This window comes from Rhyacophila brunnea, unplaced genomic scaffold, assembly GCF_057557595.1.
Source record: "Rhyacophila brunnea isolate RB1 unplaced genomic scaffold, BYU_Rbru_1.0 scaffold_54, whole genome shotgun sequence".
NCBI classification, from domain to species: Eukaryota; Metazoa; Arthropoda; class Insecta; order Trichoptera; family Rhyacophilidae; genus Rhyacophila; species Rhyacophila brunnea.
In genome coordinates this window covers 919,298-942,005 of record NW_028233213.1, presented here as the reverse complement: position 1 = coordinate 942,005, position 22,708 = coordinate 919,298, and positions in this window count along the sequence as shown.

The window sequence follows — 22,708 nt, the reverse complement described above, 5'->3', positions numbered from 1 at the left end:
GTTTATATTGCGATGTAAATAAGGAGACAAAAATAATTTATTTCTAATATATAAACATTAATAATAGAGCTGAAAATGTAAGCAATACTTTTAACCATTTTTTAGATTCTCTTTCTGATTTGGATTATATTTTAAACTAGAAATAATATATTTATAAATTTTCATAGAATCCAGTTACTAAATTTATTTGCTTAAACATTCTTGTGTCACTTACAATCTTCAAAATTTTGATTTTCAAAAATAATTATGTTTTTAGGTCTATACTTTATTTCGGTTTGTTTTTGATGCTTAAATATATGAATAAAAATTTAGAAAAAATAATTTTTATGCATAAAAGGTTTTAAGTGTAAAATCTTATTATCTAGACCAATAAGAAAATGAAATGTAATTTTTATATAATTTTATTCACAGAAATAAAACAGGAATATTAAGAGCAATAAAAAAATGCCTACAAATTTTATATAATTTTATTCATGTTCTAAAAAGAATTTGTTAAGAGCATTTTTTAGCCGGTCAAATGTTAAAAATATATATCTTAAACTTCTTTTTTTTAAAATTTGTAGAAGAAGATTTTCTAAAAGACTAAACCCGGTTTCCGTCTTAGATTATATAATATGTGTCCAGATTGACCATATCTGTTCAAATACCCGGAATCTTTTTATGCTTACATTTTCACTATTTTGATTTTAATTTATATATTCGATAAATGATAAAAAACGCAATAATACATAGAATAGATTTTAAAAGCTGACAAATTTCAAGATCGTTATACACGAATCTAATGATAGATAAAAAAATTTGCATCAAGTCCTGTTTTTCCTTTCCCCTCTAAAAAACAACATATTCAATAATTGCTGGTGAAGCATATTTTTTACACGAATCTTTCATAAAGAAAACAGATGATATTGGCAATAATATATTTGATGAAAAAAATTCCTATATAAGACAGGTATTTTATGTGTATGGACAACGAATGATTACTAGATATACATAAAATAGCCTGCTATGCGTAAGTTGCTCAAATATGATCTATTTAAATTGTGTCATATTAATTTTTTAATTGCCTTAGAATAATCCTTAAGTTAGTTTAACCGTGTAATTAATTGTAATATCAAACACCCCTACTTGATAATGAAATTTTTACTAATCTGCATAAATACAATATTTTAAGTGATCAAATCGATGCAAAAAATTCACAAACAAATTTTCCTTCAGTAGATTGGGATATCTAGGATTTAAGTATTAGTTGTATGTATCCTACACTTTTATATATATGAATCACATCTTGCTGCATAGTAAAAACTATTTAACTCTTTATGCGTTTTAAGACGTGTGGTAATATTACCAAGTGTCTTGCAGTTATTTTTTTCGACAAAAAAAGCTACCATTATAATCCTAAGCAGTATAGATCATGCAGTTAAGCAATCGAATTGTGTAACTAGAATAACTTTTTTTATGCTCACGGCACTGTATACCACAAAATCATCTATGTTAGGGGTCTAACAGTAATTAAATCACAGAATATTATATTATTTAACGGCAAATCGAAGCGTGATTGCGATAATAATATATAAGAAATGTAAAAAGAATATTTTGTCTAGATATCTTTGTTTATATTTTATCTATTTTCATGATTATTTCTCCGGCATTTTAGTAAATTTAAGTTTATTAATAATTTATATATATTTTCTATTTATAAATTACCATTTTTTTATTCTTTTTTAATGATCTTACTGCTCAAAAGATGGTGTTAAAACATTTTTTTTATATTGTAAGAATATTTTGTCATTAAGATTCGTGACCATTATTAATTCAACTTAGATTTTTATTTTATAGTTTTTTAAGCCTTCTAAATTTCCACCGGATCAATATCCGTTTGTTCAGCTATATTTTAACATAAAATAAACTAGGTTGTATTTGACTGCATATTATTGGCGGGACAGTACAAACTACGTACTATATACCGCATACTTTTAGATGTAATTATTTTTGATTGCTTATATTTAGCGGAATCATATGTATATTTATTATATTTTCAATGAAAATTCGCTTGCATCGATAAAATTCATAGACCACATAAATTAATTTATCAGATAGTATTCTCGATTAAAAATTTGCTATTTTGTTACATAAATTTAGATTAAAAAAATATTCGAAAAAGTTATTTTAAAATCGTTAGTAGTAATATTTTAAGATCTTAAAATGATATATGAGCTAATATCATGGAAATTTTTGTATATATTTTACATATATAATTACTATGTACGATTTACTAAATAATTTCTTTTTAATAATATACCTTCAAAAATATTTTTAAGGCTAATTTTGATCTATGTTTGCGTATTATCAGTTTGAATCGATATTTGAATGATTATAAATATATATCAAACTAAATAATATAGATAGAGCTAAAAACTTCTTATAGATTATAGTTTGTTTTCTAAAAAATTTAGAGCACAAGCGGCAATTATCCAAATCTAATATTGCCACATTTCATTTCTTCACGTGTAAAATTATTTGTTTGGTCATCAGAAAAGAGTGAGATGAAATTTAAGAAAATATGTCTATATTTTAATAAATGCTATTATTCTAAACTCGAAAAAGAAGAAATTCTAGCAACCGTTTTTCGGATGAGGTAATTTTAACATCGTGTGATAAATAGTTTCGGTTTTGCGTTGCGTTTAATAGCTGAAAAGTTGTAGAAGTAGTACATTATACATTGTGTTTTTCTTTTTTATAAATGTAAATAAAAACTACTGCACAAATTCATAATATTTTTACAAGATTCTTGTATGCATTGAATTCGTTTGTAAAGCACAATTTTATTTATATATATAAGTAGAAGATCGAAATCAACCAAAGCCTAAATTTTATGGTCTAAATATAACCTAGAATGCAAAAAATCTTTATTTAATACAAAAAACATACGGTAATGTATGTAAATTTTCATCGCAATAATATATTAGGAATTAGTATATAAAAAGGCATCCACAACTCAAATATTGAGTAACAAAATGTTTTTTTTTGAACTTAGCTTCCTAATTTAAAATTTTACAAGATATAACTAATAAAACTTATATAATTCAGCTTGAGGATAAATATTATATGACGAAAAATATATATTGAGATATGTATATTTCTGATACATTATACCATCAAAAATATTGATTGCGCATAATAATATTTGTACATCTTCAAATTTATATCGCACAAATAGAATAATCATTAAAAATTGTTTAATATATATAGATCATTGAGAAATAAATTTATAAATGAAAAAATAATTAAAGATATAAAAACAATCAGAAAGTATATTTTCAGATGTATATTATATATAAATGATACACATTTTACTTATGATAACTTTATTATATTTTTCATATGATAGTGTAACGTATAAAATTTCTTTATATATGAAGATAATTGATTGGGAAATTATATTTTACAATTATGATCTAATATTTAAATCCGAAATAATTTAGGTTGGAATATAGTGTAAAGTATAATTATATTTACGAGATTATATTTTTAATTATTCTAGTTCTCTGTAATTATTTTAAAACACCTTTAGCATTCTTATACCATAAATTTACCATAAATATAATAGAATGCACAGGTAGAAATTTTAATGTATACGAACAGAATTTTTAAAATTGTATTTTTTTTGAATAAAAAAATTGATGAATTATGTAAAGATGTTTTATTTAAGCTACGCTGAAGATTTCAAAATATCAAACGAGATATGTTATGCCTATGCGTAAATTATTTAAAGAAGTAACCTTGTGTGTGAAAAAGAACATGTGACCATTTTTTTCTGTTTAATAGCATATTGATTATTATTTTTTGTAATATTTGTTGGCTTACATTGAATACGATCTCCAACACATATTAGCCTATTCTAGTATGTCATATAAAAATTAAAAGCCGATTTTCTATTTAACTAAGTGTAAAATTGTCTTTTTTATAAATTAAAGTGAAAATATATTTATTTTGATAAAATTAAAGTTGACGTGGGTTCTGACTCTATACTTTTTGCAAATATGCGACGAGCTATATAAATTTTCATTTAAGTTCAAATCAAATTTGAACCGGGTCGAATCAAAATTATTCTTCGATACAATAAAAAATATAGCATATTATAATTGTTTTTTGTCTATGTAAATTTAATACTAATTTGCATGGTTTGTGTGCAAAAAAAGTTATTATGTTTAGAATTTATATTTTTGCAAACGCGTATCAGAAGCGAGAATAGATCGATATCTATTAAAATTAGAAAAAAAAAGTCAGCGTAAAAGACAAGTAATTACACCAAAAAGACCTACAAAGGTTAAGAATTAAATATATAAAAATGTTATTTAATTGTAATTTTCAAATACTTATCTTATTAAGATAGTTTGTAAAAATATGCAATGAAATACAAACAAAAACATTAAATCCATCTTAAAAATTTGCATAATATCATGTGTAAGTCAGAATCGTGTAATTTTTTGTATTTAATAGAAGAATTATATGATTGAAAACGAATATGAAGGTTTTTATGTTTTATCGAAACATTTAACTTAATTTTTGAAATAGTACCCTATCGATTTATATTCACTGGTTAGGTATTTTATTATGCAACTACAAAAAGCATATACACGAACAAATACAAACATGACGCGTAATTATTAGAAACCTTATAGAAATAAATTTAGTTCTCACTAACATAACAGGCTGAAATTAAAAAAACTTATTAATTTATTGCATAATCTGGCTTTTTCAAAGAACTAAAAACATCATATGGTGCAAATTCTAAGATTAAACTTAAAAAATGCATGCAGACACGCTAGTGAACCAGCATAAAAATATAAAAATCTATCTCAATTTGACACAGTCTAAAAAAGGTAAGCAAAAAACTTGATTTTAACCAATACGCATATAATAAGAATCAATATGCATAAATAACCGCAAATCAGCATAAATGGAATATGAAATTGTCTCGAATTTGGTTTATATCTATATCTGGTAAATTGCATATGCATCTAGGGTGCTTGATATGCATATGAGACTGCAAATTTGCACGGTATATAATGATAAAGATTTTTATACATTTTTTTCTTGCATATATAAAACTTAAAAACAGGGAAGGGTTACTTTGATGTAAAAATCACTACAAGTATTTAATAAAAACTATTTTTAAAAATTCATTTTTTGTAAATAAAACCTTTGCTTAAATAATATAAAAAACTATGAATAAAGTTCGAAGAATTTTTTTCGAACTCTCGGTCAAAATTATAAACATTTGTTTTTTTAATAAATTAAACCTACCATATCTGGCTTTTAAAGTATGGCATTTTGAACTGAATCTAGCATGATTTTAGCAAGAATAAAGGTTTGAAAGGTTTATTGTACATATTCAGCTATATTTATGTAAATGTTTTATAGCTTTAGTAATGTATTTTTTGTGTTGCACGATGCTGCAATCATGAAGGCTATCAAAGCCTTATTCTATTGTATATCTATTTCTATAAAAAATGCATGTAAAAATTCTGTTATTATGATAATTAAACCACCCGTTGTGGCTTTATATATATTCCTATAAATCAACATATTATACACGTTTCTGAAAACAATTTATTATAATTTCAAGCTTCAAAATTTATTGATCTATGATGCTTATAATTATTAGTGACATCTGAATATTTTGGTATTTATGGATTGTTTTTACATATTTGTTTGTAATTACGTATCAATCTATTTATATATTTGCTTATTTGATTTTTATCTGCTAATTAAAATAATTAAAATCTATAAAAAAAAAGTCAAACGCATTATATTTATAACTAATTGTATAAGTTGAAAATGTATCTTTTTGGAGCAATTTTTTTTAATACGTCCATATTCTGTATATAAGACTTCTATTCAATATCTTAACATATATTTGATTAATATTTAAGTAATTTTATTTGTTTAGATTTTATCTATTTAGACGTGTTCAGCTTGTTGATTAAAATTGCACAACTCCTTGATGCATCTTTTGACACCTTCCCAGATATATCTTCATTACTTGCTCTTTTCTCTAAAATGAGTGAGTCAAATGTCTTGTGGAGTTTATGAGCTTGCATGTATGCTTTTAATTCTTCTAGTGATTTTTAACTCATTAACATATTTTTTATAATATTTTGTGACCACTTCACTCTATTTCATCACATATGGTATTATTCTTGCTTTAAATTTCTTAACTCATAATATATTTTTTCTTAATGCTGTTAAGCAAACTTTTTAGTTCTTTATTGCATTCTTGACCTCTATGTAGATCATAGGTTGTATATAAGTGCAAACATGCCACTTAAAAATACACTTATATGATTATAATATTAATGAAAATATATATCACAGTTTTAATAATTTTCTGTGAAATTATCATGTAGAAATTGTCTTTTAGATGTTAATTTTTACTTTTGATAAATTAACACAAGATTCAGTCTAACTACATTCGCTATCTATGCTGAATTTAGCAAAATCTTTGTCAAAAATTTATCGTGGAATTTTTTTTTGGCATCATTTTTATGGTGCTTGAATTGGGTTCTAGGCTTTCACACTGTCGAATACAAAGTTTAAGAACCGGGCGTTAATATGAAATTATGCCTATTCTAAGCATGATATGTGCACAATAGGTTTCTATGATTTAATTAAAAGTCTAAAGTATTTTTATGAACTTTAAAAAAGTATTTATATTTTTTACAAACCGATAACATAGTATCTGGGATTTGATAGAGTTAAAATTAAATTCTCTTGAGTTTTTCCTCATTCATGTGTAAAAAAAGGCATCATTTTATTATCGTAAAAATACGAAATTTAAAATAGTATTATTTTCTTTTTAAATATTCATCCCACTTTTGTAAAGATGAAAATAAAGTAATTAAAAAAGAAATTCTTTTTTTAAAATTTATTTTCTGCTAATATAACATTTTTATAAATGATAAATGCTTTACATCGTTATATAAAACAAATATCTTAGAATAATTCTATTTTTATGGGATTCATTGCCAAGTTGTTTTATTCCAAGGATTTAATAGAAAATGATGTTATGAATAGTGCTAATGATCAAGCACTTATTTTTCAATGAGAATAAGCATCGCAATAGAACAGAAGAAAACAGCATGATAGCAAAAAAGATATAACCGTACTAATTTATAGTAAAAATATTTTTCGGATATTAGACTGCTTTTCGCTAAACATTAATATAGATTTTTCGATCTTCTTTTTATGCTCTATTTGGTGATTTTGGGTGTAAAGAATAATTTACGCTCTTACTACGCAATAATGTAAAAAAAAAACGCAATAAATAAAATACGTAAATTTAAACTCGTTCTTTACAGTTAAAATATTTTTTTTTGCATATGATCTAAATTTTATGATAAACACTAACTATGATCCTTAACTGTAATAAATCATTTGATATTATATCGTTAATTATGGTAGAAAAAACCATCTATTTGATTTGATACGATCGTGTATTACTCGTCTATGAATATTTCAAAGAAAAGGTTCGTTTTAAATATAAATAATGACGCTTCTCAACTAATTATTTCATTTATATATAATAATTTAATCACGTTTTAAAATGAAATCACTCGGTATATAAAATAGCAATTTAATTCTTAAAGGTTAGGCATTATTGGTTTTTTTATATGTATCCATATAGTAAAAGATAGTTTCTGATGCAAATTGTAAAACTAAATGTTAATCTGAAAACAAAATTGATAATTAAAATATTTATTTACTATAAAAATACTTACTCAATAAACTTGGCTTAAAATTGTAATATCTAAAATTAAGAAAATAAAAAAACACAAGTCTAATATTGTAATTATATTTTTAGTGTTTAGTTTGAACCTATAAAAACATAAATACAGCAAGGAATATATAAAAATAATCAGTCCTTAGATATATGTACACTTTGAAAACATCAATAGGTTACTATATAATATGTAAAAATTGACCAATAACCGTGCTTTAGCTTTAAAAAATTAAAAATAATCATTTCGAATATCAACTGTTATAAGTATAATCATCATTTATTTTTTGCTACTAATAATGATGGTACACCTGAAAAAGAATCGAAGAACAAGAAATCATACATAAAAAAATAAGGTCTATTACTATGTAACTCCATGTTCTTTGCTATATGACACTGTCTGAGCTTATACTATTTTTTTAAGATCGCAAGCTTCGCATTTAAAAATGCATTTTTTTTAATCTTTTATGTCATTCTCAATCGATTCTTTTTCTAAAATAAAACAAATAATATTACTACCACAGAAATAAAAAAATTGTAGATTATGTATCTAGTTTTTTCTTCAATAATTTTTTACTGCTATAAGATTTTCTGGAATATAAAAAAAATAATTTCAAGGTTGATGTCATTTTGAAGAATAATATCGGCCTGGATTAAAATTTTGTTTTTTTATGATTTTAATATTGCTTCTAATATCTAAAGAAAAAAGAATAATCTATAAAAAAAATTTAAACAGCTATTTGATGTAAATGTCTAAGAATATCTCTTAGGTTTGATTAAAAATTTATTGATGTAATTAAAATCGCTTGATTAAAAAAAAGAGCATTTATAAATCTAAAACAACATAAATGTAAAACAAATAAAAAATTATTGAAAAATTAAAAACAGAGTATATGCCAAAAGCTATTCGGAAATTACATTTGATAAATAAGTTTGATCTTACGTGTATTTATAAGTTTCTGCAACGAAATACATCACAGAAATAATTTTATCGAATTTTCATATATCTATAGTTAGTACAATATGTATCTTAAACATATCAAAACTCTGCTAATCTTCTTTTAATGGAAATTTATTTGTAGATTAAAAAAAAGCATAGAAAAAACAAAAAAAAACATATACTATAGAGAGATATAAAAAGAAAAACTAAACAATAATTTTTATATAATATTTAGAGAACAATTAGTAAATTTTTTAAAAGTGTTTTCGGCTTGACTTAAAAAAAAACAGAAATCATTATTTTAAAAAAAAATTTCATGTAATTGTGTGTGTTTGATATGTTATAATGTCATTACTTTTAAAAACATTAATTTCATATTCAAGAAAAAATAATATAATCAGGTCAGTGATGATCTTAATAATTTTTAAAATACTTAAAAAAATATTGCAAACTAATCAAAGAATTCAAATATTTTAACATAAAAAAATGAATTTAAAGTAGAAAATGGCATCACCACAATATTTTTTATTTGTAAAAGCCCACATTGACCACATAAAATATAAAACTTTGCATATTATAGTACTATTTGTACATAAAAAACATAATGAATCATACCGCACTATTAAATTATCTATTTGTTGCAGTTTTTGTAGATTTTTTTCTTTTTATATTCATTTTATAATTTTTTATTTGTTTTTCATCAAACTAGGTGAAATATCGTTTTTTTATAGATTATCAACAACCAGAATATTTATCTTGTCTTTTTCTAGCATTTTTCTTATTAATACATTATACAGTTAGAATAGAAAATCATGTTGAAAATAATTTATTCTATATTGAAATAATTTAAAACGCAAATATATTATAAAAGTACACAAAAAATTTTCAGTATCCGTTAAATTTATGAAATATGCCAGCATAGAATGATATTTGCATTATGAATAAAAATAATTTTCTAATTTAGATTTAAATTTTTTATATCATTTTATCAAATGTTATTTATATATGGGATTATATTTTATGCGTGTATTTATGTAGAATATTTATTTTATAGCATTCTAATTTTCCAAAAACAGTTTTCAGTTCTATAATTTGTAATTTTGCTGGTTAAAAAGATATAAAAAAACGATATATTGTAGTTTATTTTTTAAATACCTTAAAAAATTACTCCTTCAATACGAATTATGTGCAAATAATCATATTTTTTATTTATTTATTTTGTTCACATTTGTTAAAACTACATATTATCTGTTTTTTTATGTTAGATAGCATATTGACATTTTATAAAGAAGAATTAAGCGAAAAAAACTTGCGAATCTAATATTATATCGACTGATTGTTTCATATATTCATTTGGGATTAGAATTTTAGAATGCATCACACAAAAAACTTCTAATGTCTTAAAAAACATCTCCGCGTTTAATTTTATCATTTTAAAATATTAAAATTTTACAGATCAAAATCGTATGGCTGCATATTTTCTTCATCCTATGCTAACAAATTGTATAAAAAATTTATATGTTCAAAATGAAATCATACGGGTATAAAATGCAAGATATTCTTGTTTGATTGATAAATTCGTTTTTTTCTGTTAACCTTATTGGGTTGACGTTTTCTGATATTAAATGGGGGATTTTTTTATTCTTTATATGAATATATTTGATCCTTGTATTTCTGTTTTTTTTGATAATTTTTATAACGCTCTTCAAATCTGTTATAATGATCGCAAAAAATGGTTTCTTTATATATTTATGTATAACAAATCTTGATATAGATTGAATTATGCAAATATGTAAGTTAAAATTTTTTTTAGATTAACGTGGTTTTAAAATGGTTTATATTAATTCAATCGAAAGCTTTAGATATATGTTTGATAAATATATATCTAAGCTTATTTTAAAGAAGTCAGTCTACATCTTATTTAGGATTTGTTTGTAGTTTTTTACCATTTTGTATGGTGACATGATTGATTTTATCAATTATATTACTTCTTACTGGTCAAAAATTGATTTATTTGATTTTTTCTTATACTGAAATGTATTTATTTGATGACGTTTATCTACATTAGTTGCACTATTTTTTTGTATTCTATAACATTCTATGCTAGTATTACCAGACAAAAGCATACAAAATGAGATAAAAAAATAGTACCTTTACCGCTCGTAAGCATTAAGTTCGATAATTCATATATTTATTTTATAAAATGATAGAAATTTTACTTTTAATGTGTTTATTAAGCCTAAGAAGGTGAAATAGAATTTTACTTTTGAATTTTTATAAAGTATTAATATATCAAAAAAAAACAATCATCCAGAAAAAGAAATTATGCCTAAACTATTAAAGTTTAAGCTAATCTTTATAATAATATAGATCTAGAATCATCACATTTTATTCATATGACAAAATTACTGCAACTGTGGTCAATTTTATTGTACATTTAGATATCAATACCTGAAATTTTTGTTTTAGAAAATCCAAGACTTTTGAATGTATAAATTTGCAGAGTCTTATAACAGATCTTGTTTTTGAGTTTATAGTATATTTAATGCATTTGATTAAGTATGATTGTAGTTTCGTAAATAAATTAATTCAATTCGAAAGCCTCAAAAATGATTTTTTTAAGTAATTTCTGTTGAAACGAACGACAGCGCATACCTTATGGCGTGAAATAAACTAGAAAAAAATATTTGTACTTATTAATATTAATATTAATTTTATTCTTTCAATACACATATTTTTGTTGTTAGGTACAAATCTGTTACGATTCTGTAAATTCTGTTTCTCATTTTAAAAAAATCGAACCTAATGTGTATTTACACATTAAATTAGAATTTATTAATTTTCTAAACGTAGAGAATCATAGATAAAGAGAAATATTGATTGTACTTAAATATTTATATTATAAAAACCAAACAAATTATAAAATATGAATGAAGATTGACTCTCTAATATTGCAAAAATAATTTTGATTTAAAAGAAATTTATAATTTACATCAAAATATCAAAAAATTAGGAAAATTATATATTCTTTATTTACAATGCATTTCTATATTCAAACTTATGAATTCTGAAAAATACCTATTGTAAGAATACCCATAGAATTGACACGTGAACCTCGTAAAATGCAGGTTAGTTATCAAGCATTCAAACTTTTTTTTTACTCACTATAGACACATTTTGATATTTGTTTCTCGTAAAAATTAACACAACAATTTTCATCCCATTGGTAGAAATTTCCACATAAATGCAATATAAAAATGTAGTAAATTATGTCATAAATGTCGGTAATGTATCTAAAGAAACCAAAACGTTTCAATGGGAATAATATATTGTTCTATATAACTACATATATTTGAGAACAAATACATTTTTTGTATTTATTTTACAACCATCTAATTAGGAATTAAATATACCATATAATGTCAGCCCACGTAATTTTTGTAAAAGTGATAACCATAGTATTTAAAATTATAAACCATATTTCAATTTGAATATTAATTTTGACTGTATGAGACTAAACTTCCCTGATTACAGATTTAAATGATTATAATCTAGAATAGAGCTTAAAATCCTAAAATACATGATCAGTCAAAATTAAACCGACAAATCATCCCTATTTTTCTTAAGTATATTTAAATATCACACATTTCTAGGTGAATCAAAAAAAGGAAGAACATGTGATAACAAATATAAAATTCAAAATATAAAAACCAGCTTATGTGAATATTTTTAAAATAAAATGGATGATTATTTCGATGCATTGTGATGTTTTTCTGCATGTTATATTGACGTGTGTACTCTTTTAGGGGATAAAAAGAAATTTACAATCTTATCGTGCTATGATGAACCAGAAATCAAGCAGAAATAAAAAATGAAGCAATTAATTTTTTAATTATTACTCTTATTATTTTTGCAAAATTTATTCATGGATGAATTATAGGCGTGAATATTGGTTTGTTTTTGAAAAGAACGATTTTAGAATTTAATTCAAGACAAAACCTCATATACAAATTTATACGACGTATAACTTAATTATAAATATTTAAAATATGTGAATTATGTGAGCCAACTGGTTTCATATGCTAACAAGTGTGTGCTTGGTATTTTAAACATAAAACAAAGATATAGTTTATTATTCCAGAAAACTAACTTTATACAAAACAAAGAATTTACTCCGCATGCTTATCCTTTGGAATAGTTAATATATAAAAAACTACGAGTAAGTTCTAAAATTGATTGATTTTGGAAATATTTTTAAGAATTTATCTTTAGAAGTTTAACATTTCGTATCACGCCGAGAAAGGCAGTTGTTTTCACACTATTATCGAAAGAATTTATAAGCTGGATCTGCTGTGTATTATGGATTTTTTAAAATAAAGATATATAAAACTGCATCTTTTCTTTTAACATAAAACGGTACATAACAACCCAAATTTTCGGAAAGAAAACACATATAATACATCAAAATAAAAACATATAAAACTTGTATTATGTTAAATGATAATTGGAAGATAATATTCTCAATAATCAAAATACTTTAAAAAATAATCCTTTTATTTTTTTTTAATTTTTATTATATTCTAAGTTGAGTAATGTAATATCTCAAAAAAAAGGAGTGATTAATTTAGTATAAATTTGTTAAATAATTTCACAAATAAAAAATTTTCATTTGATAATTTTATTGAATCGCTTTTTATTCGCATGTGAAAGGCTCTAAAACCTTTTTTAAATATAATTTAAAGATTTTATGCCTAAAACAATTTATCTTGAAAAAGGTCTTTTATAATTATAAGCTAAACCATCTTTTATGCATGTTGTTAGACACCTTTAAAACCATGTATGTATTTAGGTTAAATAAGTCATAAAGAATATCGAATTTCAGACACTCTTTATTTATTTTTACTGGATCTTTTGAGGTGAAGCAATTGCGGAAAATTAGAATCTGTTCCTTAAAAAATATATAGCGAAATAAAGATTAACGATTTAATGAAATAAAGTAAAATATTGTACCTAGATAAAGTCTTTGGACTAAATGGACATAAAATTATAAAACAGAACACTCAAATCGATATAAATAAACGGATTAAAAAATGTAATAATGGTAATAATAATAAAAAAATTGATTAATTTCTAGGGAGTCAGCTATAAATTGGATGTGGAAATCAAAACTTCAAAAATCCTATAACAATAGTAAAACTTGTATAAAATCTTAACCACCATATATTTGATACCATGAAAATAAAACACTATGATAATTAAGCTTCACAAAGGAAATTTAATTGGGCGCTAAATTAGCATTCCAAAGATTAATAATAGCAGTCTTAAATGGAATTAAACACAAGTGGACAATATAAAATTCATTTTTGCAAATAAGGTTGCGATAACTGGAATATAAATTTTATTATGAATATTTTTTATGAAGTTATGTATAAATTTATTTCAAGATATGAAACTTGCTATGGTTGCATTAAATAAATAATAGTATCTTATATATATAACTATTTAAGATTTAAAATTACGTATATTTTATAAAAACATATATATTATCAAAATTTATTTATTACTATATTAAAAAGACAGCTTTGTCTTATTTCCATAAAAAAATAAATAAGAAAACATACAAAATAGTGGTTTTTCAATTAAATATGTTTCTTCATTAGTACGAAACACAGTCTAACTGTTGTATTTGTTGCGAAAAACAGTTTTATTCAGTAAGTCTACAATTACGTTTTTATAAAATGTTTAAAAAATTAGAATCAAAACGGATAAAATTCTTAACACCTTAACGGTGAATTTTTTAGCAAAAATATTATAAATGATAATAGATACAATATTGTATTCCATTTCATATTTGAAATAAACTGTATAATTAAAGCGTCAAACTTTTTTAGAACAAATTTGCATAGATTTTCGAATTTAAGCAAAAAATTTAATTGTTAATAAAATTTTTTATATTAAAATACATAAATTTAGCGTTGGTAAATGCTTAACTTGCGTCTTTATATGTGTTGATTTTGTGCGTACAATTTTATTTACTTCGGCGTGTTTATCAGAGGTAGATTTATTAACTAAATTTACAATTTAATTTCTTAAGGTTAGATTTATTTGTGGGATCATAAAAATTGCTACTTTTTACGTGCTCAAAGTAAATCTGATCTCCTCTATCTAATTTAAAGAAATTTTAATACACAAAAAACATATTATAAAAATATTTCATTCGAAATTCTCACTTAAATCTTTAATATAAATTATTTCATGCGTTATTTCTGTCTTTACTTATGAATTTATAACTTCAATATTTGAGAGAAAAAAATTAAAACTATGTATTTCTTTTTTTTCAAGGATAAAACCGCATAAAATTATATTTTACCATATAATTCCTATATCAAGAATGTTGTAGCTCTTAATTAGCATATAAAAATAAATGAAGAACTTTCATGTGCTACTTACATACAAAAATAAACGAATTAGCTGTTTTTGATAAGCTATCATATAGAATAGTATAAAATAGGATAATGTGCTACTCACCCAAAAATAAACGAATTAGCTGTTTTTATAGGCTATCATGCTCAATAATATAAAATAGGATAATGTGCTGCTTAATTACATAAATAAAGGATTTTTCATGCGTGTATATTTTAGTATAAAATTTGTTTTAAATATGAACAAAGGGCTCAAAAACATGATTTTAAACATATATATGTGTTATTGTGATATTTCTTAGAAAGCAAATTTAGAAAAATTCGAATTTTAGAAACAAATCAAATATATTTATAAATTTAGAAAGTTCAAAGCATTTAAATATTGCAAATAAACAAAGCCAATGATGTACATAGGTTTTAAGAAAGAAAATACATATTTTTATATTCTAACCTGCGCACTGAATGTTAGTAGGCAGTAACTTAATATTGAATTAGTAAGTTTTTATGTCTAATTCCGATTTTCCATTTTTAATTTGCTATACTCAGTTATTTATTTTTCTTATCTATATTATAGAAAATTCACAAAAAGAATTTAGAAGATAAATAACCTTACAATCGAAATTTATATAGAATGGGTCAAATAATTAAATATATTCTTTAATTTCTGTTGTTTCGTAAATATCTTAAAACTTGGTTTGTATTAAAAAGTTTCACGAATACTTGATAAGTTAGTTTTAAAATATATGTAATTCAGTAGGTTATCAACATTCTAAACTTTTTTCTTTGTATGCTCATTTCAAGTTCGCAAATTGAAGTGAATTTATAAGTCAGATTTCAGCTATTTTTTTATATTCCAAGAGGTATTTCGTAAGATATTGGCTTTTTTATTTGTCTGTCTACTAAAAAATTGCTTTTTTATACAAATAAAAACCAATCTAATGTTTTTTTAAGCAATAGAACGAATCATGTCGAGAAATTATGATAATATATCAGACAATATGAATTTTTTAAAAGAAGTTGTGTTTTTGTAGATATTTTTTTATTGTAGATAATCTGCATTATAATATATAATAGTTTGTTGTAAATATTCTTTTGCAGACATAAACATTTTTACCATCCGATTTTAAATAACTTTATATTTTGAAGCGTTTATATTTTCTATAATATTAAGATTATGAGGCTCTTTTTCGGAAATGAAATATATTGAGACTTAAACATATATATATCGCGCAAAATATCGTGAAAATAAACTGCTAAAATAGTTAAAATCGCCTGTTCGAATCAATCAGTGTGTATAATAATAAAATTATATGCAAATTATAATAAAAAAATGTTACCACTTTACTATATATTTCCTTTATCCATAAAATCTCTAGGCTTTGAAGACGTAATATAACGCTAACATTAAACGCCCGACGACTTTTCTCTATACAATCCGTGCCTGATACATAATATGATACCTTGTCGCTTTGATTAATAAGTGTGCAATTCATGTATTTGACTTGGTTCCTGTTAATTTAATTTTGAGATGATTATAAAATTGCGAGGCACATTTTTTTCAAATGTTTGTGTTTAAAATAGTCGTGCTAGAAATATATAGGTCAATAACTACTTCTTTTTATAAATGAAGTATATCCTCATAATGTTTCTGTGTATTTTTTCCAGGGGGAGTGATGTTTAATTTAAAAAAAAAATAGAAGTAAATTCAATATCAAAATTTATATCGTATTATTGCATGTTATTTGATTTTTATCAATTAAATCTATCAAAAAAAATTCAGATTACACCTATAAACATTTGTTTTATAACGAAAGTATCTAATTAAGATAAATTAGATTGAGGTAAATGAGTACTTTGATATATTGTTCTATCTGAATAATTAGAACACATTCTTTCTTGCCATTTCGCGTTATATTTGGCATTAGGCTAAGAACCAGATGCAAATCAAAAATAATATAAATGTTATAAGATTTGTTTTAAGCATCAGAACCACAAATATAATATTTTAGTTGACAGTCGTGAATATGAGTTCAAAATTTGCAATATTTAACTATCTTTCATCTAATGGTTAGATCATAATATAAGATACCATTAGTATCAGCTGGTAATTCCATTAATTCATCATTTCCAAAACGTTATGTTGCGATAGGTCATAGAATTATCGCTCTTACAAGAAGAAACTTAAATGGTTTTGAAAACAATAATAATATGCATATGTTTTTCTATAATACTAAGTATCGGTGGATAATCACGATGTGATTATTTCATGCTAGAATATACTAAATTTATGATGCATTGATATCTAATTGTTTACGGGTACAATAATCATCTTTATTCATAATATAAATTATAATGCTAAAATATTAATATATAATAAAAAATACATGCAGAGAAAGACACAGATCTTATTACATATGAGAAGAAATATTGAATTTTAATATTTCTGGCATGGTTTTAAAATTTATTTTTAGTGAATTAATGTCTTGCTATAAAACATATAGACCTGTTCTATATCGTAGATACTATCACGCGAATATAAATAATAATAAATTAATACCTAATGTCCTTGGACAATGCTGAATAGAATAAAATAACAATATCTTTTATATTATGCTTGATATTCATTCTCTTTTTTATATATTGCATGAGTAGATCTGAATACCTGCACAATATAGATATTTTTTCCAATTCACTTTGAAAACAAGATTTGTAAAGATTATGAATGTTTTAATTCTATCAGATCACAGTATTCAAAAATTAAAACAAATTGTATTTAATTATTGAAAAACTAAAATTATGAATCTACAAAAATAAATTGCCTGAATATTCTGATCTATAAAGTTATATAACCAAGTCAAAAAAAAATTAATTTGAGATTTTCTTCAATGAATCTTCGTGCTCCTACAAACACATGATCAGCACAAGAATTAAAGTCATAAACAAACATCCTTTCAACAAAATACCATGATTCTGTTTATTATAACACCGTCTGATTTTTTACTAAGTAAACAAATTGTTAAGTATGATATAACATAAACTTAAGGTAATTCAAAAAAAAATATGGGAACCGATCATTAAATATTTTTTAGATAAAATTGCTTCCTTTATAGCAACTGATAGTGTTGTAACCCAAAATAATAAAGTTAAGTAAGAGAACTTGATGTCGCGAGCCAAATTTAGACTTTTATCGACGGGATATGATTGCGAAAAACTATTTAATTTTAGATATTCAGGAGAGGTATTGAAGAAGATGAAAAAAAAGAGCTAGACAAGAGTATAGATATGATGTGTTCTCTAAAAAAACTCGGAATAAGCTTGAAGAGAAAATCTAAATTTACAATACCAAAATAGACGCATGATTAAAACATTTCATTTATATTAATTACCTTTAAATGTCTAATATGGGAAGGTATGGCCACAAAATACCATAAGTCTATGTAGAGGAAATGGGGATGCCAAAAAAGCGGAAGGATATTCATCGAGAATAGCATTATGAAAAAAAATTTTAAATATAGTTCTTAGACACACTAGATGTATTAAAAAGACTTTAGGGATGATAGCGAAAAATAGGCATACTGAAAATATGTACATTGGCATTCTATTGTTTTGCGTAAAGAAAATCAAAAATTTAGATTTTAATAAATAAAACACATGAATGCATAATATTGAATTTAAGTTTATTCAATATAATTGGTTGTATTTTATTTTTATTAATTAAATATAAAGTCAATATCATTTAAAAAAGAAACATGACTTAGATTAGCATAAATTATTAGGAAATAAAGAAGCTTTATATACATTTCTATTTCTGAATATTTTTCATCTGTTTCTTTTGCACAAAAAATTTTACTTTTTTTAAAATAAAACACATCAAATTTTTTCAAAGGGCTCATACTGTCAGATTTCATAAACACTTTTTCAACCATGTTATTGATCTCTCCAATGTACATAATTTATGCGTAAACCGGTATGTAATCTGTTGATATGAAATAATATTTCTTCGGTGTCTAATTTTCTGTATATAGCGCAGTTTTAACAACGTAAAGTGTCTCTGATCGTTAGAACATTCGTCAAACCTTTGGAAAGACTTTTTCGAAATAAAATAATCTATGGTTAACACACGATTTTATACATCATCTTACGTGCTAGTGGCAAACATAATAGCATTACATATACAATTCATGTTGTTTTTATGTAAATTTATTATTACAGAAGCACGATATAAATATACAAATTTAATAAGATATTTAAAAGGCATTTTTTGGTTTACATTTTGAGTAAAAAAAATCTATAATCATACAGAAACAAAAAAATTATCTAGCTGATACGTAAATTTTTAGAATTAATAATTGTAAAAAATATGTGTAAGACTAACTTTTATAAGGTTTAAATGCTATATAAACTACAATTGTTCTAAATTCTGAATCATAGACCCTATTCCAATCATAACAAATCACATTTGCTAAAAAGAAATATAAGTCACATCCCATGATAATATATCTTTAATAGAATAAAGATATTTTTTAGAGAAATGAATTTGTGATTAATTATGAAATTCGATTCGAAGGAAGATTATATGGGGTAATAAAAAATTTACTAGCAGAAAATGCATTGGAATAGTGCTTGCTTAAAGAAAAAACATAAAAAAATATGCTATAAAAGAATCATTATATTAAGATAGTTTTATTGACTGTACTTTATGCTATGAGAATTGCACCAAGTTTTACACACACTGACAATAAAATATGAAGTAATATACATTGTGATGTGATCGTATACGACAAATACATGAATTTTTTCAAATATTTTGTATTTTAATTTCTCACTTATGTTCTAATACAATGCAGAAAAGTAAGTACCAGAGAATGTTAGCCACATAAAATATTTAAAAATATTTGCAAGGATGCCAAATGAGCTCTGTTTAAATATATTTCCCTTTTCAAATATGTTTCTATAAATTCAATGTGGTTTATATATTTTTTAGATAAAATTTACACACACATGCTTTTATATTACGTAATAATGGTGCTAAAATCATGTAGAAAAACTAGCGGCGTCTTATAAGTTTTCAATTTCTTATAAAATATTGGGATTTCTTTCAAGTTGTAAAGGCTATTTTTATGCTCAATATAACTCAATATCTTCTTAAGATACAATATCAATGTTTAAGACCTTTATTAATGGGTCTTCTGTATATTAAGAAGTCTCGAAAAAATATCTAGTGTTTATTATTTTGACTTTAAATTTACATAAATTATGATTTCAATATATACGATACCCTGTATCAGCTTATGATATTTTATTATTAAAAGAGGTAAATATATTTAAAAGCTATACAAAAAACAAAAAAAAAATGTATATGTTATTTTCTTATACATTTTAGTTTTAAATGAATGATATTTTACCGTAAAAGAGATTTTTGATTATAGCTTTGGACTTAGAAACGAAAAACACGAAAATATCCAAAGCTTTTTATCGAACAATAAGTGAAGAAGGAGTTGTACTGTTCATTTACTTCTTTGTCATTTTCAAACCCTGTAAGAAATGAAAAAATAGTTTTAATTTGGTAGTAAAATCGTGTATTGTAAATTAAGCCCTATTAACGTTGCTAATTGTTTTGAGGCTAATTTGTTAGTTCTTTTGATAAAAATTTAAGGTAAGAAATTTTATATAAAAAAACATTTTTTTATTTTCAGATATAAATCAAATAACAAAATTTTTGTATAAAAATGTAAGCAACTAATAACATATGTTACCGGTAATTTATAAAAAATGAACTATTATATATGAAAATACATCATTTTAATAATCATATAATTAAACTTGCTTTGAATATTTTTTTGATATGCATATTTAAATAAAAATAAATGAATTGCATAAACGAAAAAAATGTAAGATTGATATTCTAAAATCGAATAATTTGTATATTTTTTATAAAAAAAAATAGTAATGTTTCTTTGCACACTTCGCATATGATATATTCAATTATTGAAATCGTACGATATTTTTTGCGTGGCGGGATCGAATCTATGCCATTAGCAAGATTCTAGTATAAAAAGTATAATTTTTTATGCCTTTTTCATTTTTTAATATTGCAATAAACTACATAAGAACTATAGCCATATTCCAATATATATAAAATATGTAGCTTATATAAAAATAAACATTTTACATAAGAAAAGCAAGCTTAAGTATAAAAACATAGCATATACACATAAAATTTTTACCAAAATCTAGTTAGTTATTCTATAAATATTCATAAGCCTACTTAATTCAAGTTATTTATAAATCAGATCTATTATTTATAATTTCTGGTTGACTTTTAAATCGAAAAGGGTATTAAAAACTATAAAGGTAATTTATAGAATAAGAAAGAATATAACTAAAAATAAATCATCCTTTTATATGATATATTTTACATTTTTTTTATCTTATGTGGCGTAGTTTTATTGGTTTCCCGCTCTAAGTAACTATTCCACGCTGTATTACTTATTCTTTATCACAATTCTTGTATATGTTATAGCATCGTAATCATTCTAAAATTATACTGATAATATGACGCTTCTTAGTGATATCTAATTTATTATTGATGTTTTAAAGTTTTTGAACGACGATTATCTTATTGTTTCGCATTTTAGAATGATTTTATAGGATCCGGTATTTTAATACAAGTAAAGTTATATATTTTATATTTTATATTTTCTAGTTTTGCATATAAGCATATTTATGATTTTTCTATTTATTTGGGTATATTTCTATGGAATAACAATAAGTTTAAATCTTTCATTTATAAATCATGTTCTATTTTCAACATAATATAATACATCCGGAGAGTTTGCTATTTTCTAAGCATTCAATTTTTCAAAGAAAAAATATGACGTGTTAATAATGAAATTTTATATTTACAGTAATGAATAATTTGGATTTCGTGCTTATTTTTATAACAGTTTTAAATATATTTTTTTATATTTTACGATATTTGTACATGTATTTTTCTTGTTTAATTTTCATAGCTATAAACTCTTAATATATAAAAGTTATCTTAAATTTTTTATTCGGATTGAATATCCCATAACTTTGCTGTTTTTTTATATGAGATCAATTAAATAAAATACAAAAATTATGTACAAAATAATAGGTTCATGAATATTTCGATTCCAGAGGGTGTGGTTCAATTGGAGAAACAACAGACATTATGTTTGCGGATTGCGGGTTCGAGTCCCGTCGCCTTCGTTTTATATGTTTTAACGAAATTACTTTTTCGCAATATTTATGATCTCCTTATCGGGATGATTGGTCCAAAAATTTATATTTCAAAAGCGATTCTTTTACTGAATGATTGCATAAAATATATCTATTTTTTTATAATCATTATAATTTTATCATGCCTTTCTTACACATCTAAATCTTTTATAATTTATATTTCAAAAATCAATACAAAAAATTTACCATTGTGCAGTATAATTTTACTTTCTTTAAAGCATTTTATTTTACATTAAAATATATGACTTGGTTTTTTTTATTAGGATAAATTCGACCGTCTTTTGTAATTTATGTGCAAATTCA